Source organism: Silurus meridionalis, chromosome 8 (genome assembly GCF_014805685.1).
Source record: "Silurus meridionalis isolate SWU-2019-XX chromosome 8, ASM1480568v1, whole genome shotgun sequence".
NCBI lineage: Eukaryota > Metazoa > Chordata > Actinopteri > Siluriformes > Siluridae > Silurus > Silurus meridionalis.
In genome coordinates, this window is record NC_060891.1 from 3,208,357 (window position 1) to 3,215,174 (window position 6,818).

Sequence of the window (6,818 nt, forward strand, 5' to 3'; positions counted from 1 at the left end):
AAACTAACTCCCTAACCCTAAACCCTAAGTCTAACCCCTTAAACCCAAACCCCAAACCCATACCCTAACCTCTTAAGCCTTACTGCCTAACTATAGAGTAAACCAAAACTCTAATCTCTAAGCCCTGAACCTACCCCCAAACTCTAACATGACTTTAACCCCTAATCCCTAAACTCTAAACCCTAATAAATACCCCTGTTTTCCAAAGAAAAGGTGTGTTAAAAGTCAGAAAATGTATTAAGTTCTTGAATTTTTCCAAATAACAAATTCCTGGCCTGACAAGGTCAATGTTTTAAGGTTTAATTATAGCCTAGTGCTTTAGTTTAGACCTTACAAATGTGAACTTTTGCACATGCCACAATCATAATAATCATTTTTTTTATTGGTAAGTTCATCAAATATAAATGGACTGTTGATGAATTATGTACATTTTGCTTTAGAGGCTGTGTTTACTGCTTTTCACTTCAAAGGGGTGTGCAAACTTTTCACACACTATTTGAATACACATTAGTAAAGTGTCCACTGACTGGAAATAAGCAACACGAAGTCTTATTTAAATTAGAAAGAGTTTAAAAGGGCCCACATGCCTGCAGTGTGATGAAAGAAGTCAAATAAATACTTATTGGGAATCAGAAGAACTTGAGAACCCGTGTTTTTAAACAAGACGCGTCCCGAAAGTGACAAACGGAGGTTTTCATAGGCTTTTACAGGATGAAAATATCGTTCAAGTAGTAGTCGGAGTATGAATATTGAGTATGAGTATTGAAACACCTGAATTTTTTACTCATATGTGGTTTTTCCACACAACTGTATAGGAGATTTTTGGAAGGGGTATCATGAAATTATCCCTTCAATTGAACTAGGAGACCCAAACCTCTTCCAGCATGACAATGCCCCTGAGCACAAAGCCTGCTCCTTGAAGATATGCTTTCCATTGATTGGAGTGGAAGATCTGAGTGTCCTTCTATAGAAAACCCTCTAGACCACCTATGGAATGAAATGGAATGCTGAAAGAATCTCCACAACTATCCACAAGCGCACTCCAAAATCTAGTGGAACATCTTCCCACTAAAGGTTCATAGGAACCCTGATGTTAGTCTACATTTTCTTAAAGTTATGAAATTTGAATGACTGATTGGAAAGTAAGGAAGATTTTGACCAAATTCTTGTTCTGCCATCACTCTAGCACCACCATCAGTTAGATTTGGGCCTAATTTGGAAGATGATCTAAACCTTTGAAATGTGTGTCCAGAATTTTAAAGCCAGTTATAGCCTGGATTTAAGACTAGTGCAGCCAAAGATGTCATTATTCACCTACTTCTTCTACTTTCCACCATTTTTAATTGTGTCCAAAAAATATCCCATCACTCCTGCTATAGATTTTGTCCAATCGTCACTACATTTGGCAGGCGTCTTCAGAGTAAGACAAAAGTTCTCAGTAGAAATTGCAGACTTTTAGTGAAGCATCTTCCATGATGATGATTACATTTTCTGTTTCACTTTGGTCTGATTTCTGGGTCTATACAGTCACAAATAAGCTGAAATAAAAATACATGAGAATGAAATGACCCTTGGCTGGCTTATAGAAAAAGAAAAAAAAAGGAATGATGAAACACGATGGAAACGCATTAGCATCTCGTTGCAAATCGAAGGCGCAAGATCCCCCTTTGCTTTGTCATCACTTCTATTTCTTTTGTCTCTGGCAAAAAACCAAATGACCTCCTTGTGAAAAACACTTTAGGACTCTGTGGTCGGTTTTTACCTCTGCTGCATCCTAATTATTTCCTCAGCCACAAACAATCCTGTTTGTTGTGTCTGGATCTTACATTCTTAAGATGCTTTTCAGACAAGAATCTGCTTAAAGGTTGGACTTTACCACAGAGTGTTTCAAGGGCTTGCATGAGCATCCAAAAATACAAAATGGCAAATAATTTTAATTCAATTTAATTTTATTTGCATAGCACTTTTTACAATGGACTCAAAAGCATTTTAAATTTATTGTGTATACTGTAAGGTAGTGAGTGACTATGGCAAGAAAAAACTCCCTGAGATGTAGGAAGAAACTATGAGTTGTGTAGTAATAAGTGTGTAAATGTAGAACTATTCATGCAACCTGTGGTCCTGAAACATTTTAGTAGACTGTTGGTATTAATTACAGTCCGAAACAATCCTCAAAGTGCTTGGGGGGCTGAGTGGCTTCATAAATCTTCAGTCTGTGTGGAACCATCCCCAGCTGCACGGAGTGATCTCATTTAAGGACTCTTTCCAGAGGTAAGACGTCAGGATGAACCAGGCAGATTTGAAGAGAAGAAAGGACTGGAACACTGGAAGCTCAGGGGGATGTTTACTCGACAGAGAAATAGGTGGCTGCCGGCCAGTATAAAAAAAAAAAAATGCCTGCCATTCAATGACTCTCGGTTTTCAAAACATGCCGAGGCTTTCAATCATGTGCATTCATGTTGGTTATTTACGCTATATAGAAAAAACAATTTCGTCCATTTCTTCTCACTCTTCTGGGAAGATGTTCTACTAGATTTGGGAGTGTGCAGATTTGTGCTCATTCAGCTACATTCCAATTCATTCCAAAGGTGTTTAACGTCGCAAAACAAAAGTGACAGAAAAGCTCTCACATTTTTTCGCCATTCAGCAATGTTCATGGTATACAGTAAAGCGAGGATTTTTATATAACCAGACATCACTGAGCGTGGTCTATGTGATACTTCACAACGACAACAGCGTGTCTTTTCTTTCTCAAGAACGCACCGTACGACCGACACTTCCCGCAATAAGTAACGATGGCATTCTCCGTCGCAACACGATTTTTTATCTCGTCTCCCGAAGCTACTTTAATCTTTTTTCTTTCCCTTTCTCCCGGCGCACAATAACCAAATCCTAAATTGTTCTAACAAGACACGCTAAAAGAGAAACGCCTGCTGTTTGATGTCTAATGGTTCAGATCACAAGTCTTTTTGAAGTCAAATTATATTTTCCAATTAGCCCAGAGGTCAACATCCCAATTCTAAATCCCGTTCTTTTGATTAAAGTTCGTGTTTGCTGACGGAATAATGACATTGTCTTTCGCACCCCCCTATCAAAAAAAAAAAAGTAAAGAAAAGAACGCAGCAGGCGCCTGAATGATAATGAAGAGCGTGTTCGGGCAAATAGTAAAGTGAGTTAAGGACAAAAAGGCTCTTTGTGACAACAAACACTTTAACAAGGGAAATACTCGGGATTCGTCGACACCGATGGCTCGGGAAGGAAAGGCTGGGTGGCATGTGCTGTTTTACGAGGCAGGAAGTGAATACGCAAATGTGCGATTAAGACAGTGTAGAGTTTAACCAGGCCAAAGGAGCATGTAGCCAAAAAATAGACTGATCACAATCACACTTTTGTATCTTATTATACAGAATGGATTCATAATCCTTTCTATTCGTATATGTCTTCGCCAACATATCTATACTAAAGCAGGTGGTAGCTCTGTGGTTAAGGCTCTGGGTTATTTAGCGGAAAGTTTTTGGTTTAAGCCACCTTTGGGGCCCTTAAGCAAGGCCCTTAACCCTCTGTTGGGCGCTGTAACATGGCCGAACCTGCTTCCTACATTGCTTGAATATGATAAGAATTATCTATAAAGTATTCTAAAAAAAATTGGATTGGGGGAATCGGGACACCAGTTCAATTCAAGTTTATTCTGAAGCGTTTTTCGCAACGGACGTCGTCTCAAAGCGGCTTTATAGAACGTAAGAATTATAGAACAGAAATTGAAATAAGTGAACTATGTGCATTTATCCTCAATGCGCAAACCTGGAGTGACTGTGGCAAGGAAAAACTTCCTTAGAAAGTATGAGTAAGAAACCGGAAGAGGAACCAGACTCAAAGGCAGGCAGACAGACAGACAGACAGACAGACAGGCAGGCAGACAGACAGACAGACAGGCAGGCAGACAGACAGACAGGCAGACAGACAGACAGACAGACAGGCAGGCAGACAGACAGACAGACAGACAGGCAGGCAGGCAGACAGACAGACAGAGACAGACAGACAGGAAGACAGTCAGGCAGACAGACAGAGACAGACAGACAGGCAGGCAGACAGACAGATAGATAGATAGATAGATAGATAGATAGATAGATAGATAGATAGATAGATAGATAGATAGATAGATAGATACAGTGGTGTGATTTCTTATTTTTTTGAATGTTTGTCACACTTTAATGTTTTAGATCATCAAACTCATTTAAATATTAGTAAAAGATACACAAGTGAACACAACATACAGGTTTTAAATGAAGGTTTTTATCATTGAGGGAAAACAAAATCCAAAACTACATGACCCTTCAGGCATGTAGGAACCGTGGCTTGGGCCAGTGACAGGTTGAAAATGTCAGTGAAGACCTGCGGCAGTTGTCCTGCACATGCTTTAAAAACACGTCCCGGTATGCCGTCTGGACCAGCTGCCCTGCATGCATCCACTCTGCTAAATGCTGAATAGATGTTGAATGTTGAGAGTAACAGTGGACTGTGAGCAGCAGAAGAGTCAGTGTTTATGGTAAAATGTCCTGATTGAAACAAGCAAAAAAGTGGCACTGCTGTTTGGTGGAGATCGAGGTGTTGGGTTGGATGGTCTGGATGCTTTTCCACATGCGACGGGGGTCAGAGATGTGGAAGTGCTCTTTTACATGGAGTTTCTATGTGTGTTTGGCTCTTCTTATACCCCATTTCAGGTTGGTCCTGGCTCTGTTGCAGTCGTGTGTCCTGAAATTCTCACCCTTTTGATCAGTGGTGTGTATTTGGGTAGCATGAACAATCAGACTGATTGATCAGAGGTGATCAGACTGACTCAAATAGGGGAGGGAAATGTAGGCCTTAGGTATGTTTGTATGTACCTAATCCAGTGTGTTGTCTACTCCAGCAAAGCAGGAGACATTATGGTGAAATTTAGATAGAACAGATCTCAGGTTAGAGTGGGTGACAAATTAAATTTAAAAACTCGCTCACAGGAATTTATATATATGATGTTCCACCTAAACTAAGTAGAAGAAAAAAAAAAAATGTAGACTCACATTTACATTGCAGCACAGAGGAATTCTTCTCCTTTCACATCCCAGCTTGTTAAAAAAAGGTCTGAGCACGGGGTCAGCTATGATACAGCACCCCAGCAGCAAATAAGGTTAAGGGTCTTGCTTAAGGGCCCAACAGTGGCGGTTGGCAGTACTGCAGCTCCAACCTCCAACCTTCTGATCAGTCGCCCCAAGCCTCAAGTGTTCCTCTAAAACATGAACAAAATCAAAATAAAAAGGATGATTTGGTTTCCAAAAGTTTATTTAACATTCACGGAAGGAGTCTCCAGTTTCAGAGTATTTCCTGAACAGTTTTTTTCCGCCACGGAAACCTCGTGGTGCCGTATAAGGCCAGTAAACAAGTTGATTAAAGTGAATGTTTCATGCCTGCGTTATACATATTCACATCTCAGCAGGATGCGAGCTCACATGCCAGATCTGCTGTTTACTTATCCAAAAAATTTCTGCCTGAAACTCATCTTCAAAGGCATTTCTAGATTTTTTTTTTCTTCCTCCTCCAGCAGCAGAGTCAATTGTTGTGCCCCCTGCTGTACAATTATGAAATATTCAAGAAAAACAAGAAAAGTGAAACAATGTCTTTCCGAATCAGGACCCTCAGCCTCAGTTTGAAGTCGGCTCAGTAATATATACGAGTTCTTGCAAGAGTCTTCTGTATCGTTGGTGAAACTGTAAAAAATATATGTTTTCTGCGAGACCATGTGTAGCTCGGCTTTGCTGTGTCTCAGTTGCATCTCGTTATTTTGTTTACAACAGGAAGAAAGTGAGGGAAGGTGCATTGGATATGTGGAACGAATCCACCTAATAGACACTATAATACATGTGATGTGTGTAGAATTGGTGTGATGTGTTTCTCATACAGAGTCTCATACACATGATACAGATTATGCAGATAAGTCTGATGGCCTGAGAGAAGATACTGTTCATGAATGTGTCAGACTTGACTGTGCAGACTTTTTTTTTCTCCAAAATTGGAGGAGTGTGAGATCCATGGGAGGGGTTTGAGGGAGAGATCAGTCACGTCTCAGTGTTCTGAAAGTCAGGAAAAACGTGAATTTCCTATTGTGTTTCTTTGGAGAACTAATGAACGTATAACATTTTTTTTGATCTGCAACAAAAATGCCATAATGATTGATACATTAATGCAAAATCATTTCTACATTTCCTTGCATTTCATTGGGTTATTGGTTATTGGGGAGGTGAGGTGAGGAGGACTGGGGTGCAGTCAGGGTTCCAAATAGTCCCAAAGGTGTTCAATAGGATTGAATCAGAGCTCTTTCGCAGGCCACTCAAGAACTTCTACTTCAACCGATGTAAACCAGATGTTCATGTTACAGGTTTGCTCTCCTAGTTCAAGTGAAGGATACATTTCTTGCAAGTTCATCCAAAGACACCCAATGCAATTTGGTGCTTCAAAGTTTTGGGTTTTGGTCACAGTCTGGAAAAGATATGGCTTGGAAAGTTTTTCTGACAATCAAGTGCCAAAGCGAAAAAGGATTTTGAATACCCGAATACGTCGGAAATCAAATACTAAATCGTGAGGAACTCTCTGTGAAACATGAGTGCACTGGTTTTAGCATCAGATTTGGCTGTAGCTTACGCAAACTCCTGCGAGCGTGTAAATGGAGTTTAGGAGATTATAAACCCCAAACGCGAAATTGTCTTACATAACCTATTGCGGCTCCACCACACACAATTTAGCATCGGTCCCAAGAGGAGCAGCTGTTACATCAGCAGCTTTGA